Genomic DNA, 12,052 nt, shown 5'->3' on the forward strand with positions numbered 1-12,052 from the left:
GCCATATTTACGATATAAAAAATCGTTTTGTCATTATGGTTATTAGGGTGTCAACGGGTTGGGTTTGACCCAGACTCAATCTATACTAAACCCTATAGGGTCAGGGTTTGGTGATAAAAAAAATGTCCGATTAGAATCCCCGGGCAGCTCAAAGGGTTCAATTAATATATGGAGCCGGGTATGGTTTATAAAATTTCATACCAGACCCGAGTTCCAACAAGGATCCACAATTTGTTAATGTAAGCAAAAATAAAAAACTGTTATTTTACCGGGTATGATCTGAGTTTGGTTCATGTAATCCTTGTAGGATTTGGGTGTGGTTTCTCTTATGGTGGGTTAGATTAAACCCGAGTCTGAACCCGGTATCAACATCTCAAATCAGATCCGGAATTGGTCCCACCTGAGTTCGAACCAAACCCGACCCGTTGACACCCTATGAAGGCAAGCCGAGACACGGGCCACTCGACCGCCGCCGCCTCTTACGGCCTGGCCCTGACCAACTCGTGGCTGGCTATCGGGCCCGGTGGATGTCCAAATCCTGACTCAGCTGTTCTTCTCTTCTTCATTCTGTTGGGGTTAGAATTCTCTGTGGGTTTCCTCCCCCCACCCCCCCACCTCTACTTGGCAGTCGTCTAAGGCCTTAGCAGCAGAAGAATCGAGTCACCGGCGACTTCGGATCAATGGATGGCTAATTTGAAGAAGGTGGTCGACGATTTCTCCTCCCGTAAGGATTTTTAAGTTTTTCCTTCCTTGAATGGGTGGTTCTTGATCTGTCACCATTTATATATGAAGCAATTTTTTTGAGAAAAACTTCGAAAGAATTACATGTGAAGCAATGTTGCTCAATCTCGGTTGAAGCACGAGTTAAAATCCATGTTTGGACTCCATTGGAAAAGCTGAGACTTGATGGCCTTTCGTTTCCTTGCCTAGGTTGGCAATCATGCAATCTTGTAGAAATGTTAAATGATTAACTTTGTCAATGATCATGTTTCATGCTAATGGATATTGATGTTTGCCCGTTAATGTTTGTTCTGTTAGTTTTGGATTGCATTTCACTAGTATGTTTCTTTTTAAAGATGTTTTCTCGTGTGTCTCAATGTTCTTGGAGACGAAGAAATGGTTTTAGTTACTGAAAGACTTGCCTGTAGAGCCTGTGAACCTTGGATCTATTTCAAATTTGCATTTCTTCTTTTATTCCATCCTCATTTTTGGCCTACCAATATTTAGATTCTGTGAGTTTGGCACTGGGGTTTCACATAAATCGCGTTAGGTTCATGTAATTGGTATGCATTGTTTTTTCTGAAAGCTGTGGTTGTGGGGGGAGCAGGATTTTTTTATGGTGATGGTAGTACCGTAGTAGTGCTTGAGTGGCTTTGCAATGACATTAGCGCTAGTAGTGAAGTAGTTATTGGTGATGATGGAAGTAGTAGTTGGCATTGGTGTTGAATCTAGGGTCTGAGACCAATATCCATGGCCAAGGTTGTTCTGATCTAGTGATGTTAGTGGGAGGGACCGTGGAAGCGGTGATGGTACTGGTTAGGTGATAGATTAATTGTTGGTTATGTTTTTAGTGGTGGAGGTTCCTGTGGGTGGTCTGTATAATTGTTATTCTTGCACTGCAATGAAAGTGGCATTAGGCAGCATATAGAATATGGTGGTGGATTGGTGTATGGACAGAAGTCACTGTCAAAATTCAGTGGGTTTATAGTTTGAAAGTGGTGGTGAATGTGATTTTGAAATTGCTCGTGGTGGGGCAGAAGTGGTGGTAGTTTGGTGATCAAACATTTCATAGCTGGTTTTCATGTTAAATGAAATGAAGCTACCCTAGTGTACCAGGGTCACTAGGCGCTAAACATAGTGAAAATCCACAATCTGCCACTGGTGACCTAAGTGAACATGCTTCTGTCTAAACCTAGTGAATAGAAACAAAATTTATAGGTATTGTTTGAAGCTTTTATTCTATTTAAGGGTACAAACGTATGGCCTTACAAAAGTTTGCTTAGGTAAGCCTTGATTGGTTGTGTGACTAAATTTTGGCCTTGCTGAGTTATTGTTCTTTTTTTCCGTCTTGGTTTAATCATAAGTGCTTGAGACCACATCTCCATACTTATTAGGTACTTACAATGTCATTGGAGTTTTCAAGTTGTTATTTGTGGAGATTTCAAATGTGGTCAATGCTTCAGATAGATTGTGCTATTAGTGACTTTTCGTGCTTTCTTATTATGATAATGGATGTGCTTTTATCGGTTGGTGCTCGGCTTCAGCCATGTAATTTTGAACACTCCAACACATATGTGGTGGCTGACAGTCCCATGGTCGTATTTATGGCAGGAGTAAATAGGAGAATTTTTAATGATATACTGGGAGATATTCACACATTTCTGGTTCAAATTCAAAGCTCATTACACCTTTTTGTGAGGATCTTCAATGGCTTATCATGACAAGAACAGGCCCTTAGGGTGTTCCACCAATGTCTAGTGTAATGTTTTATTGTATTTTATTCTTTTTTTTTTTTGTATTTTGTGTATTGGATTATGATTTTGTTTTTGTAGTGAGCGTTTCTTTTGGTCTTTGAAAACAAGCTAATGTCATCAAGAAGGTAATAAAAAAATTTACAAATCAAGGCAAAAATATTAAATTTTACAACCTTTTGAAGCACCATGGTTTAAAAAATAAATAGCCATCACAAATAAACATAATTATAAGCATCCATAATACAAAAACAAACAACAACAACAACAACTACGCCTTCATCCCAAAACAATTGGGGTCGGCGATATGAACCAACAAAGAAAATCATTCTGGGTCTTCCACATGAATCCTTCTCCTCCATTCATTTCTATCCAATGCCATGTCCTCAGTGAGGTTCAAAGCATTCATATCCTTTCCTATCACCTCCATCCATGTCTTCTTAGGCCTACCCCGACCTCTTTTAACTAATATATTTTCCCATTTCTCCGTCCTTCTAACTGGAGCATCATTAGGCCTTCGTCGAATATGTCCAAACCACCGTAAACGATTCTCTCTCATCTTATTTTCAATGGGTGCAACGCCTACCTTCTTACGTATCTCCTCGTTCCGAATCTTATCTTTTATTGTATTTCCACACATCCATCTCAGCATACGCATCTCTGCTACACTCATTTTTTGAATATGATGTCTCTTGGCAGCCCAACATTCCGTATCATATAGTAAAGCGGGCCTAATAGTCATCTTATAAAACTTTCCCTTCAACCGCAATGACATTCTACGATCGCACAACACTCCAGTTGCACTCTTCCATTTCATCCACCCAACCTTTATCCTATGATTTACATCTCCATCAATTTCTCCATACTTTTGAATGATAGATCCCAAATATTTGAAAGAATCATCCACCGGTATTTCTTGCTCACCAAGCTTCACTACACTCCCATCTCTATTTCGTTGCTTACTAAATCGACATTCCATGTATTCTGTCTTACTCTTACTCAACTTAAAACCTCTTGCTTCCAATGTCTGTCTCCATAATTCTAACTTAGCATTAACCCCAGCTCTAGACTCATCAATCAAAACAATATCATCAGCAAACAACATACACCACGGAACATTTTCTTGAATTGATCTCGTAAGCTCATCCATCACTATAGCAAATAGGAAAGGGCTTAAAACAGATCCTTGATGTAACCCAACCGTTATAGGAAAATTGGTTGTCACCCCTCCACAAGTGCGGACATTGGTTACTACTCCTTCATACATATCTTTAATTATACTAATGTACTTGAGAGAAACACCTTTCTTCATCATTGTCCACCAGAGAACGTCCCTAGGTACTCTATCGTAAGCCTTCTCCAAATCAATAAAAACCATATGCAAATCTTTGTTCCTCTCTATTTCTCTCAATAAGTTGTCTAAGAAGATGTATAGCTTCCATAGTCGATCTTCCATTTTCTTCTTGATTTCATTTTCTTTAAAGCCTCTACAATTTCTTTCTTTTGAATCTTGCACAAGAAGTCACGATTCATCTCATGAAAAGGAATGGAGAAGTCTCCAAGATCCTGAGCATGACTTCCATTAAATAGCTTATCAAAATAATCTTTCCATCTCTTCTTAATCTGCTCATCTTTGACTAAAACCCTTTGCGTTTCATCTTTGATACATCTAACCATACCTAGATCTCTCGATTTCCTATCTCTCATCTTTGCAAGCCTATAAGTATCCTTCTCGCCCTCTTTGGTATCCAACTTGTCATAAACCTCCTTATATACCTTATCCCTCGCATTTCGAACTACTTTTTTAGCTTCCTTCTTTGCTATCGTATACTTCTCCAAATTCTCATTATCACGACTCTTACTTAGATTTCTATAACACTCTCTTTTAACCTTAATAGCTAATTTGACATCATCGTTCCACCATGATGTATCCTTACCTAGCGGAGCACCGTCTTTAAACTCACCCAATATCTCCTTAGCCACCTTTCTCATGCCACTCGCTATCTTATTCCACATTGATTCTGAATCCTCATCGAGACACCAATCAGCTTCCTTAACTACCTGCTCTACAAACATTCCTTGTTTAGCTCCTTTCAGTGCCCACCACTTAATTCTAGGATCTATCCTATGTTTATCCCTTTTGCGGCATTTTCTAATTCTAAGATCTAAAATTAAGACTCTATGTTGTGTAGCTACACTTTTTCCCGGTATAACCTTACAATCGATGCAACAACCCCTATCTCTCTTTTTAAGTAGGAAAAAATCTATTTGACTCGTATTAACCCCACTTTTAAATGTTACTAGTTGAGACTCCCTCTTCCTAAACCAAGTGTTTGCTAAGATCATATCATAGGACAAACCAAAATCTAAAATCCTTTCTCCACTTTCGTTTCTTTCTCCTATACCATAGCCTCCATGGATACTCTCAAATCCATCCCTACTAAGGCCTACATGTCCATTAAGGTCACCGCCGATGAAAAGCTTTTTTCCATAAGATATCCCTTGTACTACATCTAAATCTTCCCAAAATTGATGCTTAATGGAATCATCTAAACCTACTTGAGGTGCATAAACACTAATAATATTAATAATATCCGTACCTAATACTAATTTAATAAGTAAAATCCTATCACCCTTCCTACGGACCTCAACTACATTATCTATAAACTCACGACTAATAACAATCCCTACTCCATTGCTATTCCTATTTATTCCTGTATACCAAATCTTATATCCCAAAGGTTCTATCACTTTTGCTTTCTCACCTACTCATTTGGTCTCTTGTAGACATAAAATATCCATCTTTCTCCTACACATAACATCTACTAACTCTACCAACTTACCAGTTAAAGACTCTATGTTCCAAGTGGCTAACCTAATTTTATGCTCTTGAACTATCTTCTTTACCCCCACCCGTCCAACAAAGTAAGGGAACCCTTGCCTATTTGACATCACACCCGGGCGCCGGTGTGACGCGTCGCTTCTGGGCGACGACCTAGCAACCCTTGCCCATTTATCACTGCCTCCGGGCCTATAGAGTACAACGCGTCGCTCGGTAGGGAACACCCCAACGAAATTCTCATATTGGTTCATATTCATAGGGTGTGACTAAGTTTTTATGCTGGCTGTCACTGGCCTATTGCAACCCTTCTCCTTTATCCGGGCTTGGGACCGACAGTGTATAACTAAAAAGTTATACACAGGTGGAGTTATATACCAAAGATACCATAATATAAAAAATAATATTTTATAAATAACAAGTATGTATTGAATCAAGAGTCTTTAATCAAGAACACACATGTCTACCAAAGATCTAAGTGGACAAGTACATCCATCAATAATGAACAAGTACTAAAGTGAACCATGAGGAAAACACTTATAACACCCACAAAGGGCAAACACAAAGAAGTTTTTCATAATTCTCTACTTAATATTTTATTAAAAAACTAAGTATGCAATAAAAACATAATATTTAAATCCCATGAAAAACATGCAAGATAATTTTCATTAAAAAGCTATGAAACTAAGAAAATAACACAATCATAAGGACCTACAAGAGAAATACCCAATAGCATAACTGTTGTCCCACAAAAGGACCACAAAAGGCATTTATTAAAGTTGATGACTCCCATAAGAAATCATGCTCAAACCTTATGCACAAATAGACAATCCCATTCATCATGTAAGGCAATTACAAGTGCACAAGGGTCAAATATCAATATAAAAATTATTTATTTATAAGTTAGATTATAATTTTTAATACTTCATAAGCTACTTTAAATTTTACATAAGAATACAACAAGAGTAAAGAGAGAAAAATTAAATACAAGTTAAGCAAAATTTCATAAGATCATACTTGTGAAAGACACACAACACCATTTCAAATTATTTTAAAATATATGATAATTTTTCAAAAAGAAACAAAACAAAATTCAATAATAAATACAAACATGATTTGACATTTATAATCATGAATTATTCAAATAAAGCGTCTAAATGCCAATAATACATGCTCAAGAATACTAGATCATATACTTACATATCAAATAAAGCAAGTTTTGAAAGACTAAGATTCAAACAAAACCTCATAAAAGCTTACACATATATAATTTCACAAGATCAAACAAATATTATAAACCTTAAAAAAAATTTATTAAAAAATAAGTTCAGCAATAAATTTTTTTTTTAAATATTTAAAGATTTTAGTTTTTTTATAAAAATAACAAATAATTTTTCAAAGATAAGGAAAATGAGTGATTTCTTATGCATAATGCATGAGATAGATAACACAAGTAACACTTAAACATATAAGATAATACTGGATCAAGAATTTGAAAATGAGTCATCATTCATGACTGGGTTTGGATCTCGGATCACAGACCTAACTCAAGTTTATTTAGTCACATGTTCATTAATGGCCTATTGTAATTTTGCTTGTGTAATGAGTATTTTCGTACCCTAATATTTGTACCAGCCTATATATAATGATAAGCCAGATACCGCAGACCCTAATTGGGGTTTTCTGCAGCCACTACGTTCTCTCTCTCTATTCTTTATTCGTTCTTGTGATTGAATGACAGAACCCATGATTTCTAACATGGTATCAGAGCAGAAGATCCAATCTTGAAGATCGTGTCCTTCTGAGCCTCAAGCCGAGTTTCTCTGTCTCTTTCTATGGTATCTCTCAATCCGATTTCATCTATTTTCCATTTTATTCTCTTGTTCTTAAACCCAATCTTAAATCTATTCAAGTTAACATGTTTCCTTCTAAAATTCGAGTTTTGGATTTGTTCACGTCAACTTTTCTTTTCATCTATTTCTTTTCTGTTCTTCTTTTCTCATTGCTGAACACGATCTTCTCTGTCTCTTTCCTTGCCATTCCAAAATTGAAAACACATTATTTTCAATAACGTGCCTCTTATTGGTTAACTTCATTCAGAACAAATTTTACTGCATCGACTGATTTTCTGCCTCAGATCTGCATATCGTTATTAAAAAAAAAGGGGCAAATCACTACATGATTTAAGGTGTTCTTCAGCAAATCGCTACGCGATTTACAGTGTTCTTCAACAAATCGCTATGCGATTTGCGGTGTTCTTTAGCAAATCGCTACGTGGTTTTGACTCTTTCTTCCTTTTAGTTTTCTCTTGTTTCTTGTTTTCGTCTTCAATCGACTATGGATTCATTTTTCTCTTCTCAATCTGGTCTTTCTTCCAACTTTCTTAGTCAACTTGTATCTGAGAAACTGAACAATTCTAATTTCCTAACCTGGAAGAGACAAATCATCCCATTCATAAGAAGTCAGGATCTTTCTAGACATCTAGATGGCTCTGTTTCTGTTCCTCCATAGTTCATATCATAAGAAGGAAAGAATGGGGGAGGGTGACACTTCTATTACCTTTGTTAAAAATCCAGAGTATATATCCTGGATGAACTGAGATCAGGCTTTGGTTGCCTACATCACTTCCACTTTGTCTCAGGAGGTGCTTGTGGCAATCCCAGATGACTGCTCAACCATGCAGTTATAGCACCGACTTGTTCAGACATATTCTCAAGTTTCTCAGGCCAAAGTTCTATTTTTAAAGAAAGAGTTTCAAATGCTGAGAAAGGATTCCATGACTATCATGGAGTACTTCAACAAAATGAAGACTATCACATATCAGTTGACCATCGTGGGTTGTGCGGTCAATGACAAAGATATGGTGCAGTAAACTTTGAGCGGGCTGAGATCCAATTATCATATGATGGTTACTTATTGCGCTTACCAGACTTACCTGCTTTTGAAGATCTTCGTGCTAAACTCTTACAGTATGAGATGACTTTGAAGGGATTCTCTGAAGATACTCATACTCACATTGGAGCACAAGACGTTCTTGCCATAGGAGTTACTTATGGTTGAGGACGTGACAGGTATGAATCTCGGGAAAGAGGCGGTCAAGAGAGGAACATACAAGGAGCTCGTGGAATATTGCCTACACCCAATATTCCTCCTAATTTGCAGAGGCAAAGGACAATACCCACTTGCTTTCTATGTAACAAAAAGGGGCACATCAAAGCTAACTGTTGGTTTAATCCTCAAAATAGAGGAAAATAATTAGAGACAAGAAAAGGAACAGATAAATTGAAGAATAGTGGAGAAGTCAAATAGTTGTTATTATCTGCCTTGACTGACTTGAATCTGAAGCAAAATGATCAAGGCACTTGGTATGTTGATTTCAGAGCAGCTACTCATGTTACTGGTGATGCTGGCAAGCTCCTAAATCTTGTTTCTTATGTTGGTAGAAATAGTATAGTTACTGGAGATGGATCTCATCACCATATTTCTCACATTGGAAACTCTGTCATCCCTATGTCCAACTCTTCACTCGCTTTTTCAAATGTCATTCATGCTCCTAATATCAAGAAAATATTGTTTATGTCTTTAAGCTTGTAGATGATATTAATGCTTCAGTTGAGTTTACTCCCTTTTCTGTTCGTGTCAAGGATCTTCACACGAGGGAAACGTTCGATGAAAAAAAACATCAAGGGAATATGTACATGTTCCAAGAGAATCCTTCTACTCGTGTTGAGCCTGTTGATCCCACCTTGAAGCTCACATCTTCTTCAGTTCCTCTTGAGAGTGTTTTTAATCTTTCTGAATGTATTGAGCCAAATCTTTGGCATGGTTGTCTGGGTCATTGTAATAGTCGTTTTATTGAAAAGCTTATTTCAAGCAGTCTTATTCCTAAGTCAAGTTTAAGCTTAAGTGTCAATGATAAAAAATGTTCTAGTTGTCTTCAGTATAAGAGTCATGTTCTCCCTTTTCATTCTATTAATAAAAGAGCTTCAAGACCCTTTGAAACTATGTCACATGGGTGCGGGTGTGGGGATTCGACACTTCCAAAAAACCCGGGTGCGGGGGTGCGGTTGGGGCAAAAATGTAATATATATATATATATATATATATATATATATATATATATATATATATATATATATATATATATATATAAAGGGGGTCGGGGGAACGCAGTTTTTTTTTTTCAAATTTTGCAGCTGTCAGCAGCTGACAGACAGTTGCTGCAGCTGACAGAACAGCTGCCGCAGCTGACAGACAGCTGCTGTCAGCATAATTTTTTTTTGAAAAAAATTTCGCAGCCCATTTAGGCAAATTTTAAAAAAAAAAATCCAAAAAAATGGACCTTAATGATCCTGGGTGCAGTCAATGCACCCAGGATCGGGTTGACCGCACTCGGTGCCGCACCCGCACCCGCGTCGAGTCGCGTCGACGCGGGTGCAGCACCCTGCTAGCCGAATCCCTGTGACATAGCTTTGAAATTATCTGTTCTGATGTTTGGGGTCCGACTCCAGTTTCTTCCATGTCTGGCATTCAATATTATCTCCTCTTTGTTGATAGCTACTCTCGGTATACATGGATCTTCTTTATGAAATGTAAATCTGAAACCTTCAAGTTATTTTAGAATTTTCATTCTTTTGTTCAAAATCAATTCTTTGATAATATCCTTTGTTTCCAACGTGATGGAGGGGGTGAATTCTCTTCAAATGACTATTAATTTTCTCCAGACTAATGGAATAAGTAGGCGGGTGTCTTGCCCTCATACACCTCAACAGAATGAGATTGCTGAACGAAAGCATCGGCATATTGTCTAGAGTGCAATGAGCATGATGCATGATAGTAACCTTCCAGTTACTTTCTGGGCAGAGGCTTTCCATTCAGCGCTCCATATCATAAACCGATTGAAAACGGTGCATAGGATCTGACCCGATCCATGTAACATGTAACCCGATCCATGTAATGACCATGTAACCATGTAACTATTTTTACATTTATCGGGTCTGGATACACCAAACCCGGACCCATACTGTAATGTAACTTAAATACACAAGTTAGGTCACGATTTCATTTCATTGAAATCGTGACAGCCAAAATCGATCTCTCTCTCCCTCTCTCTCTCTCTTCTCTTTCTCAATGCAGGTGCAGAGGAAAACTTTCATGGTATCAGAGCGTAGATCCATCTAGGGGTCGAAGAGGATTCCAAAGGTGCGACAGATCAAAGGTTTGAGGATTCGTTCATCTCCCTTCTTTTCTTCTTCAGATTTTTTTCTCTACCTCCATCCCCAATCTCCATCTCTCGTTTTCCCTTTTTTTTCTGTTTTTCTTCAGTCTTTTCTTTTCTTTTTTAGTGGATTCACGCCTCACGTGAATCCCTAAGCTGTTCACGAAGGGAATCACGTGAAACCTGGTTCACGATATCCCTTCTTCTACTGGGCTGGATATCCAAGTCTGATCGTGCATTTCGGGGCAGACCTGCGACATCAAATCTGGGATTCTAAACCCTTTTGATGTCCAGCCTGCTGTGTGACAACCTCTTTTGATTCGACTCTCAGAACCCCTTTCTCGTATTATATTTCTTTTGACTGTTACGAGTGAGATCCACATTGAAAATACAGTCTGACTTTTTTTTTCCTTTCCTCATTGCTTCCACATTGAAAATACAGTCTGAATTTCTTTTCATTGCTTAAATATCCGACCTTACAAAAGTAGAAGAGAAAACTCAGTCTTGGAATACAGTCTGAATTTCTTTTGACAGACTCTGGTCGCCAATTTTCGAGTTTCACAGCCGCAAAAAAAAAAAAAAAATGATCAACAAACCTCTTTGGCTGCAGACTGAGCACTCTGTGGATACTCTGGTAACACAAAAAGGGGTTCCTTTTTCTTGTTAAAACTCTTCTTCATGGATCTTCATTCCTCTTCATCCAATCTTTCTTCAAGTTTTCTTACTCAACTCGTTTCTGAAAAGTTAACTACCTCAAACTTCTTGATTTGGAAGAGACAAATCATTCCTTTTATAAGGAGTCAAGGTCTCTTAGGTCACCTTGATAAAACCACTCCCGCTCCACTCAAATTTGTTATGAGAGAGGAAAAAGATGACAAAGGAGTAAGTTCAATTGTGTATGTCAAGAATGTAGAGTACCTCAACTGGGAAATGAGAGATCAGTCGGTGGTTGCATATATCACTTCCACCTTGTCCCAAGAGGTCCTTGTTGCGATTCCCGACAATTGTACTGCTCTTCAACTTTGGGAAAAATTGGTTCAAACATATTCACAAGTTTCGCAGGCACGAATGGTTTTTCTCAAGAGGGAATTTCAAATGCTGAGAAAAGATTCCATGACCATCATGGAATATCTGAACAAGATGAAGACTATCACAGACCAACTTACAGTTATAGGATGCACGGTGAGTGACAGTGATATGGTACAACAGACTCTGAGTGGATTGGGATCCGACTACAATATGATCGTCACTTCACTATTGTGTCTCCCTGCCCTTCCTACCTTTGATGAGTTGCGAGCAAAATTGATTCAGTATGAGATGACTCTGAAAGGGTTCTCTGAGGAATCTCACATTCACACAAATTCTCAGGAAGTTTTGCCACAGGAGTGACTTATGGTAGAGGACGAGGACGAGGAGGACAAGGGCGCAGTGGACACGGAGGGCGTGGTCTGCTACCCACTCCAAATACGTTAGCTCATGCGCAGGGATCAAGATCCATTCCTACTTGCTTCCTTTGTAACAAAA

The 12,052-nt window shown here is 38.1% G+C and overlaps 1 long non-coding RNA gene across 2 annotated transcripts in view; it reads left to right on the forward strand.

Moving 5' to 3' along the window:
* The first annotated feature begins 599 nt into the window (after window positions 1-599).
* The window catches only part of LOC149845144 (uncharacterized), a 72,039-nt gene continuing 60,586 nt past the window's right edge, over window positions 600-12,052 (forward strand). Inside the window, exon 1 of one of the 2 annotated variants that reach the window (XR_016430425.1) lies at window positions 600-724. This is a non-coding gene — a long non-coding RNA (uncharacterized LOC149845144). The remainder of the gene's footprint in view (window positions 725-12,052) is intronic. The other variant, XR_016430426.1, reaches the window with a different exon arrangement.

This window comes from Nuphar pumila, chromosome 2, assembly GCF_984573655.1.
Source record: "Nuphar pumila chromosome 2, dmNupPumi1.hap1.1, whole genome shotgun sequence".
In the NCBI taxonomy this organism is placed as follows: domain Eukaryota; kingdom Viridiplantae; phylum Streptophyta; class Magnoliopsida; order Nymphaeales; family Nymphaeaceae; genus Nuphar; species Nuphar pumila.